The sequence below is a fragment of the Micropterus salmoides genome, unplaced genomic scaffold (assembly GCF_014851395.1).
Source record: "Micropterus salmoides isolate LMB-PRFRI ecotype aquatic unplaced genomic scaffold, ASM1485139v1 Ms_hic_scaffold_20, whole genome shotgun sequence".
Classification (NCBI taxonomy): domain Eukaryota; kingdom Metazoa; phylum Chordata; class Actinopteri; order Centrarchiformes; family Centrarchidae; genus Micropterus; species Micropterus salmoides.
The window spans coordinates 13,404,501-13,424,019 of record NW_024041151.1 but is presented as its reverse complement, the minus strand read 5'-3'; the positions used below and the strand labels follow the sequence as shown (position 1 = coordinate 13,424,019).

General features: G+C 39.9%; 1 protein-coding gene across 5 annotated transcripts in view; it reads left to right on the top strand.

Moving 5' to 3' along the window:
- The first annotated feature begins 333 nt into the window (after positions 1-333).
- znf462 (zinc finger protein 462) overlaps positions 334-19,519 on the top strand; it is a 52,441-nt gene continuing 33,255 nt past the window's right edge. For 3 of the 5 annotated variants that reach the window (XM_038733422.1, XM_038733421.1, XM_038733418.1), the window contains exon 1: positions 334-663. The gene's annotated coding sequence lies outside the window, so the exon portion shown is untranslated. Of the gene's footprint in view, positions 664-1,283; positions 1,445-4,904; positions 5,258-19,519 lie in introns of those variants that run through there. The other 2 variants (XM_038733419.1, XM_038733420.1) reach the window with 2 other exon arrangements.

Sequence of the window (19,519 nt, the reverse complement as noted above, 5' to 3'; positions counted from 1 at the left end):
GATGGAGGCAGTGTTGAATGTGAGTGGTGTTTTTTTTTATGTATTTAAATATTTTATAATTAATATATTTTGATATATTTATTATATACATTTGGGATGTGTGTCAACTTTGAATTTATATATCTATCTATATATATATATATATATATATATATATATATATATATATATGTGTCTCTATCTGTTTGTCTATCTTGTTGAAGTGTGAAGCAGCATCATCGCCGCCAAAGTGAACTGCAGATAACCCCATGACGTGGCAGACACGGTATGGAAAGCCTATATAAAATTCACACTGCCCGCATGTTGGTGGTCTGAGCCGCTGATAAGGCTTTGCAGGCTATCTGACTTCAGTCTAGATGAAGGATGAGCTTCTCAGACATAGACGTTGTCCATCCTGCTGATGCTCCCTCGTCTCATCGTAAACTCTTGTGCACCCTCTGGTGCTTGCTAGTCTCCCAAACTTCTTTGTGTAGCCTGCTTTGCAGATTGTCTTCCTTGTCTGTGTGGTTGCTCATTATTCAGAGACAGACGGATCTCAGGTCATCTGCAGCTGCAGCAAAGGAGAAGCAGGAAAGATGGCGATCATCCATTAGACCGACCGGGCGCACGCATGAAATACGAGGACAACTTTTGGGAGGATCGCTTGAGGAGAAGATTGTACCAGTGAGTTTTTCCATCTTGCACTATATTTCCAGTTTCGCCAAGATTTCGGCTGGGCTTTCAAGGTCTGCGAGAACGTCGGTATGGTAGATCATGGGATATAATTTGGAGAGCGCCTCGTGAATGACCTGGAAAGAGCTGACCCCCTCCCTCTTTCCTCATTTTAGTCCAGGTCCAGCAGACTTGTGAGAGGAAGACGGGGCGAGATTTTAGTCGGGTGGGCGCTCCGGCTGGCACCCATGCAGCCAAAGTCAAGTGGGTCTTCTCGCTTCCCAGTTAATATCCTTACCAACCTACCGCTTCCTCGCTATGTCGCCTGTCGGCTTGTTGTCAAAGTGACACAAGGAAATGGACGCGGCGGTGTAAAGAGGGGTCGCCTGCGTGTTTCGGCAGCACCGGAGCGGAGTGTTTTGTTATTCTGACATGTCTGGCCAGGGGAATTACTGGCCCCGGCTGTGCGTCCCCTCTCCGGCCGTGCGTGTTGTTGCGTGTTAGCTTCATGGAGAAGCCATTGCACGGATTGCTCTCCTCTCCCAACCAGCCTCCATTAGCGACACAGAGGAGCTGGCATAGCCGCTGGTCCAGTCACACACACACACACACACACACACACACACACACACTCACTATGAAAGCCATGTCCAGTGTGAGGAGGCTTTATGTGTTCCCCCCTCCTCCCCTGCTCTTCTCAATTTTAAAAAAGAAACCATATCTGGTGGCGATTTTGACTCGGTTCTCCACAGGGTTGGAGCGAGATATCTCTTGATGGTGGTGATATATGAATGTAAGCGCAGCGTGGCTTTGACATATTTTTATTCTAATGTTTTTGTTTTTGTTCCTGGTGCTTTATGCTACATTGTTACCCGCTTGTCCCCTGCACTGTTTTGGATGCCTGTTTGCTGTCACTGGTCTCAAGTCAGGTATGTCATACTAGGGCTTCACCATAAAATGGAGGAAAGCAGATGAGTCTCCAAGGAGAGCCCTGGAGTCAGACAGGCAGGATCCCTCACGCCAGAACAAAGGTTGTGTTCAAAAAATAATCGGCCACAACCTTCTTGTTCTTCTTCTGCTGCTGCTGCTGCTGCTGCTGCTTCTGCTTCCTCTTCTTTTGCTGCTTTTTTTCTGCGTTTTCAGCTCGGAAGTTTAGAGGAAGCAGAAGAACTCTGAAAAGTGAGGTTAGATCCTGTCGTGGGGGCTTTCAAGGTTAACTTCAGTGTTTTAACTCCATGAACTTGCTGCTTTCATTTACACGATTAAACACAATTTGGACTTGTAAATACGTGGGATTTAATTTTATTTTATTTTTGAAAGATTTGCAGGTGGCACTTTAGGACAGCTAGGCCTACAGTGTTTGAGACTGTGATTGGCTGAGGGACACATGAATGAGATAGGAATTTTAATGCTGAATAATGCAGCGTTTTGGCCATGCAGGTAGTTAATGTTCAACAAAGTGGTCTCTCTCTCTCTCTCTCTCTCTCTCTCTCTCTCTCTCTCTCTCCCCTCTGTGTGTGGGAGTGAAGTAATGGCTTTTGCAGATAGTTTCTTTAAGGAAGTTCTCAAGATGATTCTCTGCTTTTGTTTTGAATAAATTTTTGGACATATTTGACCTCTATCTGTTATCTACATGCTCTGTGATGGCTCTAAATTCAAAAGTAAAGTCTTCTGGTTTATTGTCTTACTCCTAAGTTATAGACTAATTATTTACAAAGGGACTGGTGGACCCCCTTCTGTTTATTTGGCGACACATGTGCCTGTTATTGAAAGATTGTACTTATTTATTTTCAGGCATTGAATAATGACTTTAAAAGTTATTTGGGCTAAAGGATTAGGTTGTTGGTCATCTGATAACATGCTGTATGTTGTAACACACTCTGTGTCCACAGTATATCCCTTGTTGACTTTTCACACATTATATCCTAAATGTGTCTGTTGACTAGTCTGTCAGGAGAGTGAAGGAGGTGTGTTTGCCAGCTGTAGTGTGTGTGTGTGTGTGTGTGTGTGTGTGTGGCTGTGCTCTGCAGTTCCCCTGGCCACTGTGTGAAATCTTGCTGACAAGGAGACTGTGAGCTTGACACACTGTGCTGCGACAATGCTGGGGCTGAGAAGAGCAATCAAAATGGTGGCGATGCTCCTTCTCCCTGGCGTGGCAGGGCAAACAGGTTCTCAAGGAGGACGGCCGGGCAGGAATCTGCTGCGGTCGACACATTTGTTTCGCAGATGGGTGTAGGCTATAGTCTGGTGGATGGTGGATGTTCTGCAAATGAGCCCAGTGATTTAACTGTCGATGTAACTGGGGTGTTTCTTTCTTTCTTAAACATGTTTTTGAGGAATCTACACAGATTGTCTTGGGGATACTGACACTGTGTGTGCTGTCTCTTTGCACTTAGAGCTCCTGTAGTAACTTTCGCAAGTCTTCAACACATTCTTGACTCCTTCCCAGTTGTAAAGCTTATTTATGCTACACCAGCAGCTAATCTGTGTGCTCAGGTTTTCAGTTCACCTCACCAGCTAAGGTCGTGTGGGTCAGGACTGTATAGCATTTCCACTAGTTTGTGTTATAGTGAAGCAGTTTCCTCAATGTGAGGATTTGCTACTTTTCTTTGTCATATTGTATGTAGGTAAATTGAATATCTTTTGGATTTTAAACTGTTAATCAGACAAAACAAGACATATGAATATGCTGACATGGACTTTCTACTTTTTTTAAAAACATTTTTAAAACAAAAAGATTAATCAATACTGAAAATGATAATTATTTGCAAGTCTACTAACTTGAATTTTTTAAATAACTTTAAGTATTTTGGTTAATAACCTGCTTACATGGTACATATCTTGAAACAAATGTGTGTTTTATTAATTTATCACAGATTACCTGACATACAGAAAACCTGGGTCTGCGTTGTATTCCAGCGTAGAGACTGGTTGGCTTCCAGGACTTACTAGGACACACTGGGGCAATATGTGTGTGGGGGGCTCAGCAGGGACCCACTGCTCATTTTTGCTCCGGGGCCCCTTTGTGCGTTTATCCGGCCCTTCCTCTAACAGCTTCATATTTCTGAAGTTGTTGTAATTTGTTGAATATACTCAATTGATAATATTCGCACAGCATTCACACAGTGCTAAGATGCTGTCAGAACATCTAAACTTCATATTTATTTTTACCCTTGTAGCTTCATGGTCCAAATATGTGCCTGACTTAAGATTTGTATCATGTTTGGAGTGCTACAAAGGCTATCCATATTAAACTGGTTGACTTTTTACCTCCATGTAAAATATTTAGCACACATTGTTGCTGTGCTTCAGCTTTAAGGTGACGGGCCAGGACTGAACTATGGTAGATACTTTCAGAAAAAAAATTACATAACTGGATTTTTGCAAGGTATTTCAGGATTATGCTTAAAAAAGCTCGACAGAGAGGACAGAGGATTAAACAAGAGAGACTTGTGTGATGGTTTGAATGCTGGAAGGAAGTGGCTGTGAAGCTCATCACTCACTCTGATACTCTTTCTGTGTCTCTTGCACACATGCACACGCAAACAAACACGCACACACACACACACACACACACACACAGCTGCTCTCCCTCCCTCTCTCTCATTCACTCACTCACATTGGGTGATGCACTCCTCCATTCTTCTCTACCTGGGGCAGTGAAGAAGGCCAGGGAGACGCACAAAAGCAAATTGAAATGCTCCAGTGAGTGCTTTCTTGACATGATGCATGGCTCATGAGATGCAGCCTGGCCCTGCTGCTACACTTGTAAGTGTGCTGAAACACACAGGCCCCAGATCCAAAACACAGTAGTCATTACAGCAAAGCAAAAACCTCACTACTTTCTCTTGCGTTTTGCTGACCTTCCTCACACCATAAACATGTTTCTTTCTTGATTTAGATGTTTGATTTAGATGTAAAAGCGTGGCATTGTTACAGTAAAAATCTGCCAGGATCCTATGAATAATTGAATGCTGTGTAACTAGGTATAGGCCCAGTTGAAAAACCAAAAAGCAACATCATGTTAGGGTTTAAATGGAACAAGGAAGTGGCTTGCTAGAGGTGTCATTCCAGTTTCTGTTGTCAGTTGCCACGTTGCGCCGCTGCAGAACTGGTTTCTCCTCTCTGCTTTCCTTCAGAACATCAACAGTTCAGTTGTCACCATTCCCCTCCTTGTAGGTCAGTATAGCTCACAGTTAAGCCTGTCTTTGCTAGCCTTTTCAGCACACGTATGTGAAGCACACAGGGGTAAGATTTATAGAAAGTGAAGACTTTTGGTGTAAAGTGGTCGATGTGACAGTTTGTCCAGCGGGACAAATTAAGCCATCACGGCATACTCGGGTTTCCAGTCTGAATTCAGGATTTATGCCCTTCTCTAATAAGACACAGTGAACCAACTCTGTCAGCCTCGAACTGCCTGTGGTGGAAAAAATCCTGAATTCTTTGGAGACGCCCGTTCCTTGGGCAGTGTGGTGCCACCAGACAAGGCCTTCATTGAGCAGGAACAGGAGTGGTCTTGTAGAAGGGATCCACACTGGCTCAGCCTACGAAGCAACGGAGCTGTCCAAGGACGATTAAATATTTAAGAGCTTGGAAAGGAGGTTTGGTAAGTTAATATTGATGGGTCTCTCATCTTTCCCTTCTCAAACTTGTTGCCTCAAGAGGTCGGTTTGGTGAACCTGGAGAGGAACCTCACCTCTTCTCTTCTTAGATAAACTTCAAAAAAGCTATCCAGAGAAATTGTCTATCCTTCAACTTTTCTGCAAGTAAACCAGACTGAGTTTGACTTTTCAGCCCCCCCCCCCCTCTTTTTTTTTTTTTTTTTTTACTGCTTCCCGTGTCCTCTTTTGGTCACTCTGAAATATTCCATCCTGACTAGCTTGTAACCTCACCCACTCCCTGTAACTGTAGTAACTGCCATGTCAGGCTTACAAGGAAGTCAGCATTGCAGTGTTTTCTGGCAGTTGTCCACTGAGCACCACTCACAAGAAACCTTTCAGTGCATCTCACAGCCTTTTCTTGTAATCTTTTTTGTTCTTTTTTGGTGAATTGGTAGAATTAGATACCGCTGAAGACATTTTAATAGACAGAGGGAAAACAGGAATCAGACTTTTGATTGAGACGCGATGAGAGCCTTTCCTTTTGATCATAGTAAGAAGGGAGTCACATCACAGTAACATCATACAAATCGCATACTTTACTGACCTTAGTCTGTGTTTGTTCCCAGCTATCCATATATGTTGTCTGAGATATTTTTTTGAGACAGCAGCAGATTGATTTATGTCAGGAAATAGTTTCCTAGGAGAGATGGACTACAAGGCTGCGTGGAATGTAAGGTTTCCTGGAGTAATTGTCTTGGTGGAAAAACACTTCCTGGTTTCTCTCCAAAATCTGTCCTTGGACATCCTTCACTTTCCTGACTCTTTAGTGGTGTTTGTTTAACCCATGAACCCGTGTCTTTCAGGACATCTGAATGAAGCAGCCTCAAATGCCTGACTGTGATCACAAATGGTTTAGACTTTAGTTTTGTGGGTGAAGCTGCAAACAAATTCATGTTGTTTCTTGCTGTAGCCTACTTGTGTACTGTACTTGATGGAATTCTTTTTCTGAGAATTTCTCTCTTCAAGCTCGGGGGAAGAAACCTCTTGAGAAAACCAAATATATCTACCTATTCCTTCCCATATAAAATTGCAAAAATAATCACGCCCAAGGCAATTAATTAAATTGTGCACTTAATCATTTTGGATGGAATATTTAATCATGTTGCTGAGGGTTGCCCCGAGTTTTATCTTTTATGCTTTTCAGTCTGCAAAAAAAATTTTTTTACCTCTCTCATGGAAGCACTAAAACATGTTTTTGGGTCACCTGTATTTGATAATGTTATCTACAGAAGCTTACACATATCTTCTTAAAGGTTTGTGTAACAGGGTGATCGAAAGCTCCATATTTAGACGTGCACTCCTCAGATCTCTTTAGGACGTTGCCTTCAGCTTGTGAAGAACAGCAGAGCCGCCCATGAGGTGGCCATCTTCGCAGGGAACAAAACCACACATCTCACTTCTGCTTTTGCTGACTGCCATGACAGTCTGCAGAGGAACAGACAGGAGGGGAAGCTGCTCGCTCAGGTCGGTGCTCTTAAAGTTAAACACTTCCATCTGTGTAACAAGATAGCAGAGCGCAAGCAGAGGCAGCTCCACTCAGCTGAGCAGGACAGTCAAAGACCTTGAGGAGCACAAAATGGTGGATGGCCGTGCCACTGACACTCCAGCATGATTGGCTGTGTCTCCTTGGCCACAGTGGGGCTGGCTGTGTGAAATGGAGTCCTCTGTGTGGAGCGTTGGCCCAGCCTCAGCTCTGATCCAGAAGATAATTCTGTCAGCCCCGAGAGAGAGAGAGAGAGAGAGAGAGAGAGAGAGAGAGAGAGAGAGCGGCCAAGTGAGATGGCTATACTAAGGGAGGTTGAGCAGTAGGTTTCCAGAGAACTAAAACTCATGCATGTCTGCTTGCTTGCACCTCTTATCTTCCCTCAACAACTTGATTACCTGGTTTCTGACTTGTGTTATTACTGGCATTTTCTATGTGATGTTTTTTTTTTGTTGCATTGAACAGGCACGCGGCGGCTAGAAAAAACGATCGGCTTAGATGAAAAGATTCATTTTTGGTTTGGTTAACAGCAATGAAGAGGGCGACTATGTAAGGGTATTCATTATCTAACCTTCACACCCAGCAGGCTTTAGCTGAGGGATTTACCAGCCCCTTGTTTTGCTGCTTTGTGAAAATTTCAAGCTTGAAGGTCACATAAATATCTCTGAAGGCTCGTGATTAAAACGTAAATGCAGGAGATGTGAAAGACTGTAAGAGCTACATTTTGAATGGAGTTGGATTTTTTATTTATTTATCTTTTTATGGTGAGTTTTCACCATGACAACCTGAAGACAGTGGCCACATGGAAGATGTCCATTAATTCTTGTCTCCTCCTAGTCTTCTTGGTCATTATCTTCTGTGCAAAAGAGGTCAAATGTTGCTACTGAATGCGCTGTGTTGCAGCCGTCCTCCTTTTCAGAAGGAACAAACCAAACCCTTTGCTTAACACAAAGGCTCCCCTTGGAGCCATGTTACGTGTACCATGATGGCCAGCTTCTTTCTTTTTTTTGTTGTGGTGCAACTGTGGAGAGAAACATATAATTAGGAAGTTGGATGTTGTTTGATTGAGAAAGTAACGTCTTGGTTTGCAAAAGAAATAAAATAAAGAGGAGAGTGAGCGTAGTGATATTAAGTATTAAAGGCCGCCTGACTGGGTGGGTGATGTCAGGTAACCAGCTGTCAGAGAGAGACAGACTGACACAGGCGCTGTCTGACCTTGCAGTATGGATGACCCACAAATAAAATAGAAAATTATGATCTCTTCCTGGGATTAGCATAGTATTGCAACTGGAAGCCATTCTAATGGAATTCCTCCCTCTCTCTTTCAGCTTCTCTGTTTGATGTGGGGACTTGCTTGAAGGCCTCAGTCAGCAGAATACTTCCAAAGTATATAATAAGTCCAAAGATCAAAATCCTTCAATCCTCTAGATTCTGCTTATGGTTCTTTCTTACCAAGGTGGCACGTGCTCATATCATGTAAAGCATTAATTCTGATGTCCAATCAGGTGACATCCCGAGCATGAATTTTACCAGTTTTAAGGGTAGAAATATTGTGTAAACACCCATTGCATTTAACTTATTAGAATGGTGGTAAGCTCTTCTCCAGGCATCTTTAAGGGTCGCCCGGACCTGCAGCAGTGAAGTGTTTCTTTTTAACGCTCTCTGAATGTGACACCAGTGAAGGTCAGGCTGCAGACAGATCAGCAAAGCTCGTTCGATTGCAGCGTCTGAAAGGCTCTGCACCTGTATTTACCAGTCCTCTGAGACAATCTGGAATTACTGAGCTGGTTTCCTGAATGGTCACCAAAACTCCAGACACAGTTCAGTCCGTTAAAGTAACCAGTAAAAGAAAGTTGAGCATAAAAGGCTGGACCCATATTTGGTTTGCTTAAGTATACGCATACATCATTAATAAAAGGTTGTTGTGTTAAGATTCAGTTATTTGCATTTGAAATCAAGAAGTAAGCCAATTTTACTTAAATTAAATGAAATGATTCTAATTAAATTGTATGAAACTAGAGTTTCAGTGAATGTCAAAGTGTCAACACAATGTTTTTAAAATGTTACTACAAGAGAATAAAAACACAGTTCACCCGGTATCAGACTTAGCTGAAGTGCTGGAGCTATAAAACATAATGAAAAAAGAATAAAGATGTTACTACTGAAAGATTCCAATTAGGAAACTGATTTAAAATTAGATTTACTGTGTTTTTCTTGAACATAGTGAAGACAAACTTGAAGACTTTGAGGAATAATGGCACCATCAGGATCGTATCTAGATCAGGTCATCTTTCTATGATGGATGGTCATGTAAAGAGGAAGCTCTAAAGGAAAAACTACCAAGAGGCCAACAGCAGGCTAAAAATAACTGTATTGCAGAGTCTATCCACAACATGCGCTTAGCAAGAGTTTTATGTGTTCTGAACACTTCTACGCTGAGGGGCAACACGATGAAGAATACTTATCACCAAAAAGCACGTTAACTATGCAAGCATGTGGTTCTTTCTCATGACAGGAAGTGGAACTTGTGATCCGATGAAACCAAGGTAGAAGGTTTTGATCTTAATTCCTAAATATAGAGCAATGGCACATCGAGTACAGGTCATTACCTTAAGGACAATACTCATAATACTACACAGCTGCTGTGCTAGCTAGAAGGGGAAGAGAATAGTATAAGAGACTAAGACGTTTTTTGGGACAATCAAAAATGAGTTTCATATTTTATTATGGCTGAAAAGAAATATCCCTGATCCACATATGCAGAAAAGGTATTTTTTTCTGTGTAATGTCTGAAAACACCAACTCTGAAAAGGAAGCTGCATTTGAAGTCACTTCTTAATGTAGAAAATAAGCAAGTAAAAACAAAATATGAAATTGAAATTTAATGAAAAATTTTTTTTACGCAAGTTAATACCTGCAGAGAAAAAACACTTCTTGTCACCAAAATTGAACCTGTGTAGTCAAACAGGACAGTCCAATACAATGGGCAGACCTTTTTTATCTCCATTTACAGTGATTCTATGTAACTTTGCCTCAACAGCAACAATTACTGGATGATTGTAAAAGCCAAAATGTAGTTTAACGGTAGTACAAGCAGAAAAGAGCCATAAGGTCAAAGAACTGACTCAGTGAAGTCAGTTATAGAGTAATATATATCTAAAGTTTGCTAACATGAATCACCATTTAGGTTACTGGTGATCTGCTACTACAGACCAAGTAAGGCTGTAGTTGCAAAGCCCTTGAGTGTATTGAACTGAGCAAGGGTGCGTTTAATTGTCTTATGAATTCTCCTTCTAATTTGTAGAATGTGTTTTTCTCATTTCAAAAATGACATAATCTTGCTTTAATGCAGAGTATTTTTGCTTTACATCAGATTTATTTCAGATGGACATGTGGCTTGAGATAGTGTGTTAGAGCAATGTTTCTGGTCAAGGCCGTGTTAGCTTGGTTACTGGTTGACCTACTTTTTTGAATGCCATATGCTTCCTGAAACAGATTTGTTGCCAGATTAACGCCAGCGTTTTTAGTCAGGTGGCTGATAATATCTTATGACAATGTTGATGTTTTTGGCCACTCTCAGAGACACTTTGGACTTTTGGCCACGTTTGTAGTTGTTTTTTTCATTATTAACATGATATGGTCTCAGCATTAGGATCCAGATGTGTAGCTGCATAGCTGTTGATTTATTTTAGGATTAATATTGCATGTTTATTAGCATATTGATGTAAAAATAAATAAACAGAATCTAAAAAAAAATGCATAGTCAGAGATTTCCCTAAAGTCTGGATGTAATTTTACCTTAACATAATGAAATCTAAATATTGTAAGCTAATATGTATGCCAACAGTTTACAGGGAGGTGTGTGATGGTATAACTGTTGTATTTCCAGCTCTATTCTGCTTTTTTCCCTTGCTGTATTTCATGCCATACGCATCCCTTTCATTCCATTCCAGCAGATGTCTGATGAATGTTATGACAAAATGTTCATACCGAACATTATTGATTCCTCGCATCTGCTCTGAAAAAGGCCTGGTACATTGATCGGCCAGGTGGGATCGATGTCTCATCTCTGTGTATTCAGACATCCTCAAATGAGCAGCACCATGTGATCACATCATTTAAGAAAGCTCTATGCTCTGATCACAGGAGTGAGGTCACTTGTCCAGCTCACTGTTGTTCTTATCACCCGAGAACTGTTGTAATGAAACAGATCTGAGACAGCTCATCAGGACTAAAGTAACAAGATATCTATCTGTCAGATTCAGGTGGATTGTGGTATTATAAATTAATTCCAATGTCAAAGTCTGTTATATTACCCATTGAAGTTTATTATTATTACATGTTTATATACATCTGCAATAGAAAAGGTATATTAGAGGCCAAAGTGACAGCTAACACTACCAGCTAAAGTCATTTGTGGTTCCAGTCATATTTACCATGTTGTCCTTCTTAGTTTATTTATATATATATATATATATATATATACATATTAGCATGCTGACATTTGATTAGCATTACGTTTTAAGTACACCTGACGCTAAGTTTTGCAGGTATATGGTCACAAACCAAAGTAAATTATCGGTTGGTCAAGACATCACATTGGGTTCTTGGAAACTGAGATTTGCATTTGTCACTTATTTGTGGACATTTTATAGAAATAGTAAACGGACTAATAATTAAGCTCTTCATTGAAGCCCTTCTCTTGTGTCTATTCACTTGTTCACTTTTCTCCCAACTCTTTATTGTCTGAGCTCTCCTTTATGCATGAGGACTTTGTTTACTGTAAACCTTGGCGTCTTCTTATTGCAGGACACCCAACACTTTTGGGTGAAAGGGGACATAGCAATAGCGTGAAAGGAAGTTTAAATCAATTGCTTTTCATGAAAATCTGAAAAACCACAAAATGATGAGCATCAGTGATACACACATAGAATATCTCCACTTTACATCCTTACTAATACAATGTTATTCTCCCATTCTGTGTTGTGGTTGTATCTGTCAATATATTATTCTTCTGTGAACGGATTAGGCAGCAGTACACTATTGGAATATGAAGGTCATTCAGGTCAGAGCAGCTTTCCTCTTTTGAACTAGTGTTGTTATCTGCTACAGTGTCGACAGATAAAAGCCAAACTGTGAGCCAACAAGGGTGTAAGCTGCATGCGGGCCAAAGAATCACCCCAAACCAGACGCTGTAATTCTGGCTGGCTTGTGTTTGAGGGCATCTGAACCTGAATAACCTTAAAGTGTATAATGAGAAATTCTTGGGTGATCCTCCACATTCAGAACTCATTCCTTTAATGTGTGTGTTTTGAAACCTTCAGATGAGGCAAAGCCATGAGAAATTGACGCTGGAATTCAGACCTTTGTGTGTGTTTGAGGTGGTGACGGGGCTGGGTGACCATGTGCATGAGTGTGTATTTGTGTTCTTTCTCTTATGAATGTGGTGCATGCATGGCTAAGAGAATGTAGGCACATGCACATATGGCTGAATGTTAGCCAACAGTCCAAACGTTAATTATGCTTCCTGGTTACCCTTTGGCTGTTGATAGCAGCCCTGTGTCTGTTCACTATAAATAATACAGCAGGAATGAGCTGAAAAGGATGTCATAAATGTGTCTGGCCCCAGAATACTGTTGAAAAAGTCATCTTATTTTATTTACATTTTTAAAATTATTTTTGAAGGTCTCAGGAACTGACTGCTCTTTAAACACCTGCTTGTTAATATCACACAGTGCTACCTCAGTGACTTAAAAACAGAAATGTTCCAACCAGGGGTGTGTTTCCCAAAAGCATTGTTGCTAACTACGGTAGCAACTTCCTTGGTTGGAACAATGCAGTTGCAACACAACTGTTTCCCAAAACCCTAGTTCGAACTATGGAGGTAACTACGATGGTAACTTACATAGTACAAACCATCGTTAAGCGACGCAGGTGTTCCCCGAAACCATAGTTCCGACAAACGTTCGCAACCACTGTTGCAGAGTTCGAACTGCAACTCCGGACCTGTGGTTAGAAGCTTAGTTCACGGTGACTACTTCACAGAAAGGAGAAAATGCAGTCTTAGGAGGTGGATATAATGTGAGTAAAGCAGGGAATGTTTAGATAATCTTGCTGTACAAACATGTTTAAGGTGAAGGTTTTTTTTTTTTTATGTAGTTGTAAAAGTTATTTTAAATGTATTTGTCGGGTCAAACTGTTAGGTTTGCATTAATTCAAGTAGTATTGACCATCTACAAACAGCAGGTGATTTTCTCACAGATTACCCATTTGTTCACAATAACTTAACTAACAATAACTGTAAAATGAGTTACCCAGTACAAAGGTAAAAAGACAAAACAGAGAATGTAAATACAAGACTTAATATTACGTTCATGCATACATTTCTGTGAGGAAGATGGGTGTTCTCTAGTCTTCATTACAAAAATAAATATAAAAAGAGACATAAAATTCATTAAAGTACTGTAATGAATAAATCACTGAGAACTCACAGAATTTGAACCCGTGTCTGTCTCACTAGAGAACATTCTCAAGCGTAGCCACTTACCACACTGAGCTATTTTCAAGACTTTAAATGTAATTGCGGCCAAGGCATTCATAACAGTATTAAATTGGCGAAATTAAGCTACTTGCAGATTAAACATATTTTACTAAATGTTTTGTAATCGCTAATAGTTCTTAATTTTTTCTTCTAAAATGCTGCTATTGCTCTAAAACAGTTACATATTTAGGCTAAATTAAAATTATTAGGTTATATATTATTTATATTGTTGATTTTATTAATAGCCTACTATTGTTGGTTTTCTTGTTATTGCCAGTATAGCTACAACTAGAATATAAAAGCCAAAATAATAAATTAGCATAATAATGTCACTTAATAATGGACACAACTGTCATATTTAGGCAGAATATGACAACGTTTTGTGAGTTTCCCGCTGTGAAAGTCAGACAAACGTGCCTGGAAACATGTTAGTTCGAACTATATTGGTTCAGACTAAGTTAGTTCAAACCAACGTGGTACCAACAAGGTACAACAGTTTTGGGAAACAGTCGTACTTTTCCAGAACAACTTAGAAGAGAACGTGTTCCCTGTCTGTAGTGGTAAGTAGTACTTATCAAAAGTGGTCCAAGGAAGGAAAAGTGGTCAGGGTCATGGATGGCCAGGGCTCACTGATGCATGTATGGAGTGAAGGCTGGCCCTTGTAGTCCAATCCAACATGCGAGCTACTAGTTGGTCAAATTGCTGAAAAGGTTACTGCTGGTTCTGATAGAAAGGTGTCACACATATGGGGCAGCGTAGCCGCAGACCAGTCAGGGTGCCCATGCTGACCCCTGTCCAATGCCAAAAGCGCCTACAATAGAGATGTAAGCATCAGAACTGGACCACGGAGTACAGGAAGAAGGTGGCCTGGTCTGATGAATCACATTTTCTTTTACATCACGTGAATGCCGGCTGCGTTTGCTTTGCTTGGGCAATGTTCTGCTGGGAAACCTTGGGTCCTTCCATTCATATGGATGTTACTTTGACACGTACCACCTGCCCAAGCATTCTTGCTGACCATGTACACCCTTTCATGGAAACGGTATTTCATGATGGAATGTGGCCTCATTTCGCAAAATAATGTGCCCTGTCACAAAGCAAAAATGGTTCAGGAATAGTTTGAGAAAACACAACAACAAATTCAAGGTGTTGCCTTGGCCCCCACCCAGATCTCAATGCAATCGAGCACCTGTGGGATGTGCTGGACAAACAAGCCCGATCCATGGAGGCCCCACCTCCCAACATACAGGACTTAAAGGATATTCTGCTAACATCTTTGTGCCAGATACCACAGCACACCTTGAGTAGTCTAGTATAGCCTATGATGGGTCAGGGCTGTTTTGGAGGCAAAAAGGGGACCTACACAATATTAGGCAGGTGGTCATAATGTTATGGCTAATCTGTGTATTTGGCTCTTTCGTTGCTAAACGCTCCACTGTGTTCACCAGCTAGTCACTAACTGTGTCTGTTTGGTGCTGAGCAGGCAGTGGACAGTGAGTTCTTAGAGTTGAGAATATGCTGAAATGCTGTAAGGCTTTATAAAGCCAGGGAGAGCTGAAGATTGAGTTGATAATTGATGCTGATGAGGATTGATACATTGTTAATATAAAAATATTGATTATAGCTTCCTTCCAGAAATGTTTACTGGAATTATCAACAAGTAATAGTTTCATTAAACTAATTTATATAGAGAGTTGTGAAAGTAGCTCGCCTGTCAAAGGTGCAGTCATTACAGATCACATTTTGTTGTGTGGTTAAGGGATGCTAATGCTAAGTGAGTTTCCTGGTGTGTTAAGATTTCCCACAGATGTGGAAGGAGTGACTCAGATGTCCTGACCCTCTAGTCAGTGTCTGTGGTGGCTCTATTTGCAACTCAAGCCAGCCTGGATGGAAGTGGCAGTCGCAGAGTCTGAACTGTTCTGGTGTTCCATCTGAGTAAGCCTGTTTTCAACCTGTTTTATGAGTTATGCTTAATATATTTAGAACACTGTCAAGTGTAGCCCCACATATTGCCCTCTTTCTACAAATTTAGCGCTCCCTTCGGCATGTTGGGATTTCTTGATTTTACTCGGGCTGTGAAGATATGATTTCTCAAAAATTTAAATGCAGCTTTCAGATCGTTTAGGTATCTTCTACAGACAAAATGGAAAACTGAAGTAGCTTTAAAAACATATATAAATATAAAATATAAATATACAAAGAAAAGCTAATTCGTTTTCGTCAGTCGACTAATTGATTAATCAACTCTAGTCTGGTCCATGGTCCTGACATCCTGGTGGATTCAGATCTTCACAAATCAGTATATCTTCCACTCTCCATCACCACATTAAGCACCAAATTAAGTCTATTTGAATATGTTTCAGGATTATATAACTACCAATCTAGAATTAATATCCATTTATGTTTGTGCCAAATGACTGACAAATCAATTTGTGCCACATGACTACTGTCAGTCTACAAAACTGTAATAGTGTAACATTTGGCTCATCACTCAAAATCTTATACCTGATGATGCAGTCACCAGGTGTAAGATGATCAAAAACAAAACTTTGACTGTGAAACTAAAGCCATACCTCACTCTTTCTGGTTTCAAAGACCCTCAGTGGTACCTGGTAAAGAGAATGATTAAAGGTTTGGTGCCAAAATAAATATTTCTTGCTGCTGCTCGACTTGGCCCATACTTGCATCAGCACGATGATTTGAGCCTTCAGACACAAAAAGCTACTGAAAGGCTTCACAGAGGTTTGTCTGCAGACAGGTATTGTTGGATATCAGCCAAGAGGTCCTTTAAGTATTCCATGGAAATGCATTAGAAATCAAAACAAGAATGATATAACATGTCTTCAACACCTCAGGAGTCTAAAATTGTATTCCTTCCATATAGCACTTGCTTCATGTCAGTTGTTTAGTTTGAAAAGAGAACAACTGACCTTTAAGAAACTTTAGCTAAAAATGGTTAATGATTCAAACTTTTAATGGAATAACACAATTATTATGGAAAACAGATGAAATTTGAGTAATGGTGGAGTTAAAAATATGTGTGAACACATTTAGAATGGTACTTTGTGTAAAGGAACACTGCGTAGATTCAGAGAAACGGAGATTCGACACATTCAGGAAAAGCAGGTTGTGCCGTTAAATGTTTATTAAACTTGGAACAAAAAGTGAGATAACAAGGGTTGGCGGGCAGGCTTGCACACAGCATGGGAAGACAATATCTCAGTAGGTGATCCAATAAACATAAATAGGCATAGACAGTTTGCTAATAAGGGAGAAACTGGCCAATATCCATCCACAAATGAAAATTATATTGAACATCAATAGCTGTTAGTTCCACATCTGGTCTAAGACTTTGCAGCGGTGCTTGTCAATAACATCTTTGGTGAAGCTGAATGGAAATGCCTGATGGTGATGTGTTTCACATTCAAAAAACGTCTCGCTTGTCTGAAAACCAAGGTGTTAAAAACATTGATGAGTTTAATAAGGAAAATTAAAGTAAAAAGTAAGAAAACTACCTCAGCTGGAACAATGTCTTGTTTTGCTATGATTTTCTAAACAAAGTCTAATAAAGATGTAGGTAAAGTATTAGTTTATTTTATATTTGGGGGCTATGTTCATGAATTTGTGTAGGTAATATGATACTGTATGCCAAGAGATCAGTAGTACTATGCAAAACAACACGTATGTGTCAGAATTGTTTGTGCTACCTTTTTTTAATCAGAGCATCTTGTGATTTTTATTCCTTCCTTATTTCTGTTTGGTCTAATGACACAAAAGTGACATGTAAACATAATTGGACTGTTTAGAGCTGGAAATGATTAATCAATGAGGTGATGGTTAGAAAATTAATTGGCTAATTTCATAATCGATTAAAAGTGGTTTATCATTTGATGGCCCTACCTTCTCACATGAGGAATTAATATTAAACTGAATATCTTTGATTTTTGCACTGTGGGTCAGACAAGACATTTGAAAATGTCACCTTGGGCTGTTTCTCTCAGCCTTTTTGAGACTTTTGATAGACCAAAAGATGCGTCCATTTAATAAAAAAAACTAACAGATTAATCGAAAAAGAAAACATTTGCAAGTCGCAGTCCTACTTCAGTCTACATCACATGCCTGCAGCTGCTACACAGTAAAAGCCTTTCAATGCTGCTAATATAAATAATAATATTATAAATAAGTGTAAGGTTTTGATTTACTACAGCTGATCTTTTATCTCTGTAACCTGCGCATGACATGTGGCCTCTGCCCAGAGACTACAGATGAAAATTAGCTTTTAGCTATATCTAGTAAAAAACATGTATTGTGCATTGTCCCTGCTAAATAAGCAATCGATACATACATAAATAAATAAATATTGTACCTCCTTTATTTGAAGTTTTCAAGTTTCTCCGTTCCAACTATTTTCATACAAAAGCAATACATGATGCTTTGAGCTCTTTAATAGCTACTTTCTACATGCTAGCAACATTAATACCTATAGTAAAAGTTGTGCATTTAACTGCTTATCGTCATATTCGCTCTTTTTGACAATGTATATTAAAACCTTATACCCTTAAAATAATAGTTCTATTGCACCTGTCACAAGTTTGCATATTTCATGGCAGGAAGTGCTTTAGAGTGGAATGATGTGCCCAAAAGACAGGTGCTTATTATTGCTGTGAGGAAAGTGTTGGGTTGGGAAAAAAAATGGAGAAGGGGAAAAGGCACGGATTTTAGTATTGATTGTCACAAAATCGGAATATTAGGTATTTACACATGTGCCAGCATGCAGATGCTGTTGGTTACGAACCTGTCTGCTCTGTGCCGTTAGTGGTGTGAAGCAGATGTCTTGTCTCTTGTATGATAAAATACAGCAAAGAGCTGCAAAAGCTGAATTCATGTATACAAATCTCCTGCGCAGCAACCTTGTAGCAGTGAGGTGTACTACTACCAAGATCCAGAACTTGATTTTGAAGCGAAGATTTTTGACATTGAAGTTAGATTATGGCGCATTCTTGATAAACGTGATCATCACGCTTAAAATGTTGAATGTGGGTTTGGCTGGAGTTTGAAAGGTCATGTGTTTAGTTTCACCATATTAGCCATATTATCACTTTATTAGCCATTTGCAGTATAAAACCACATTGGAAAAGAATATGCAAGAAGCTCAAAGTGCAATGTCACCACATAAAAAACATAAAAGACATAACATAAAACAGACAAGCAATTGCCACATAAAACTCAGTAATAAAACACTATTCAATAAAATCCATCCATAAGATATAAAGTGCCTAATTTAAAGTGCTTTGTTTAAAGTGATCACAGCTTGGGGAAAGAAACTGTTGAAATGGCGATCGGTAGAACATTTGACAGAGCGATACCTTCTCCCTGAGGGAAGCATCTCAAAGAAGGCCCCTGCAGGATGGCCTAAAGCATCATTAGCAAGTTTTAAAGCTCGATTCAAAAGTCTAGCTTTATATGTAACCTCCAGGAGCGGCAAAGTGCAGCCAATGATCCTGCTGGCTGAGCAAACCACTTTGTTCAAAGACTTCTTCTCTTTCAAGGTGAGATTACCAAACCATACAGTAATACAACTAGTTAGGACACTCTCAATTACACAATAATAAAAGTTCAAAAGAATCTTAGTGCTTTGAGTGAACTCTCGAAGCCTACGTAAAAAGAAGAGGCGCTCTCTCGCTTTCTTAGCAATTTTAGTCGTATTAGAGCTCCAGTTCAAATCATGCGAAAGAGTCACACCCAAAAATTCACATTTCTCAGTAATCTGCACATCGGAGTCATGGATAGTAATAGGCACATGATTCCTATTGTGACAAAAATCAATAACAAGTTCACATGTTTTTGAAGTGTTCAAAAGCAAGTTATTTTCCTTGCTCCATTGAACAACATTCTCCACCTCCTCGCGATAATGAGATTCATCGTTTGAACTAATCAGCCCAATGATAGTTGTATCATCGGCATATTTGATTATCACATTATTAGCATTGGATGCTTCAGGGTCATGAGTATGCAATGTGAACAACAGGGGGCTCAAGATACACCCCTGCGGTGAACCAGTGCTAACATACAACTCATCTGAAATACAACCATTGATTTTGACCCTTTGTGGTCGACAAGTGAGAAAATGTACACATGTATTTGTGATGCTTTAATATGTGTTACAGTTGTCTCATTTGTCTC